The sequence below is a fragment of the Genypterus blacodes genome, unplaced genomic scaffold (genome assembly GCF_046128005.1).
Source record: "Genypterus blacodes isolate CSIRO-AG114 ecotype Tasmania unplaced genomic scaffold, CSIRO-AGI_Gbla_v1 ptg000260l_1, whole genome shotgun sequence".
In the NCBI taxonomy this organism is placed as follows: domain Eukaryota; kingdom Metazoa; phylum Chordata; class Actinopteri; order Ophidiiformes; family Ophidiidae; genus Genypterus; species Genypterus blacodes.
This window is the reverse complement of record NW_027467053.1, coordinates 990001-992500: the sequence shown is the minus strand read 5'-3', so window position 1 is coordinate 992500 and position 2500 is coordinate 990001.

Below are 2500 nucleotides of genomic sequence, written 5' to 3'. Positions count from 1 at the left end.
TCCCCTCCCCTCTTCTCACTCTGTCTCTCTTTCTCCTTTTCTTTTCTCCCTCCCTCCCTCCCTCCATTTCTGTTCATATCATCAGTGTGGGACCCAGAAAGATTCAGATTTGTCTGTGTAATCATCACAAACTAGACCCACTGTAAGGTACAGTACAGAGCTGTGTGTACATGTTTATGTTGTATGTGTGTGTCTGTGTGTATGTTAATGTGCGTTCATGATCCTTGCTAGTTATTTCAAAGTAGCTTGAAAGTTACTGTCAAGAGACTTTGATCTTTGATCTCTGTGGCTGGTGGATGATAATCAAGACTTTATGGCTTTCTGTTGTTTTATTATTATTGTAGACTCAGGTTTACTTTATAGCTTTGATCACATTTTTTACTGTTTTAGTGTTGTTTTCTCTATTTTAATGCAATTTACCATAAATAGTTTCAATTCTTTACAACTTGTTGATTTCTGATAGCATTTCTGCAATATTTGGTGCCGGTTTTCTCTGACGAACAGCTCAGATTACACAGTCCAATTAAGTTAGACAATTTCAACTGAACTCTCATCTTCCTCACTATGATTAAAGCACAGATAACTTTTATTCCTCTCCAAAGTCCAGCCCTAATGTGCAGAAATATATGAAACTGGCGGTGCTACTGCGTTGATATTCCTTCTTTCAGCTTTAGACAAGCATACAGTGTGCTAATAGCGAAACTGAAACGTCCTTTGGTCTCAAAGAACTTTGCAAACTGCTTTTGTATCCTCATCTCTCTAAGCTTCATCTGAAAAATATGATGTGATTTTCTCTGCTGAATCTGAAATGTGTTTACTTAACCCGGTATGGTTAAGTCGGCCTTGTTTTTCCGTGCAGATAGGCTTGTTGTTGTTGTTGTAGATGGGGAATGCGAGCTTTCATGCAGCTGAAATGCAATGCACCTCCCTTGCAGGTGTTTGAACTGGACGGATAGGTAAAACCTTTTTCCGTAATACTTTTCTCTCCTTTGAAGGGGAAAGACCTATTGACCGAAGGTAAACAGCGTCCGTATGCCAACATCACGGTGGAATAAAAGGACGGAGACTTTTGTTTGTCTTCGCTCCGTTGCCTCATTTCTCTCAAAGCAGCCACTGGCTTGTTATGGGAAGGTTCGGCCATGGGACTCAAGGTCTGTCCACGCTCAGCAGAAGACGATAAGAGGAAGGTAAATATTATGTGAGGTCTGGACAGAGGAAGAGGAGGAGAGAGAGGGGAAATAACGTTATCTCATAGTCGTCGGCGAGGTTACGGTGAGGCTGAGGAGAATATCGTGGAAATGTGGGATCGCCGGAGAGAAGATGAGGGAGGCGTATAAGTTCAAAGACGAGATGAATCCAAGATGAGGAGATGTTCACTCGGGCTAATGTAACCGCCGGGGTCGAGCCTAGGCAACAAGCTGGAGGCGATCAGCGCGGGAGGCCTCGGGATGAACTGGGATTAGCGATGGTTTAGGGATTTTTGTAATGCAGAATCCCACTGTGTGTGTTTGTGTGTGTGTGTGTGTGTGTGTGACTGTGTGATCCAGGATGTCGTATTAGTGGAATGTTGAGCTGTGAGCGTGTTTATGAGGCTTTTAACATCTGTTTGTTGTTTTAATCTGATAAGCATTTAAATGTGTTTTAAATGTTTTGGTGAATTGAAAAGGTTTCTGTTTGAAGCATCAAGTCAGAAGTTAATAATTACCTCTTTAAATTTTGCATTTTATTTGATCTTAATTGAAATGAAAGGCAACAGTGTATTGGCATTTTATGATAGAAAGGTTTGTGTGTGTGTCTGTGTGTGTGTGTGTGTGTGTGTGTGTGTATGTGGGTGAGAAGGACCTTGTCTGACCTCTACAGCTGCTGGTTGTTCAATGCCTTACACACTGGTTTCAGCAATGCGTGAACAATCAGAGCCCTGTGTGTGTGTGTGTGTGTGTGTGTGTATGTGTGTGTGTGCGTGTGCATGTTTGTGTGCCTGCGTGTGAAATGAAACAGTACCAATGGTGTGGTCATGGACTCCATCTCCATTTTACTGTCTTAAACACATAACTCACAACACACACACACTTAAGCACACACAAATACACACACAGACACAGACACAGACAGACAGACAGACAGACACACACACACACACACACACACACACACACACACACACACATACACACATTTCTCAGTAAAAGCTCATCTGGTTCATCCCTGTGTTTCATCAACCAGCCTGTCCTCCCTCTCCCCCTTTCCTCTCTTTTCCTCCCTCAGTGGATCCTTATTGTGTATCCCTCCATTTCGCTTTCTCTCTCTCTCTCTCGCCGTCTCTTTCCCAGTCTCTCTCTCTCTCTCTCTCTCTCTCTCTCTCTCTCTCTCTCACTCTCTCGATCTTTTCCCTGTCGCTCCCTTCACTTTCAATTTCATCCCTCTTCCTCCTCTCTTCTCTCTCTATTAACCGCCCTCTTGCTCCATTTCCATATCTTTACAATTTTCTCTTTCTCTTTCT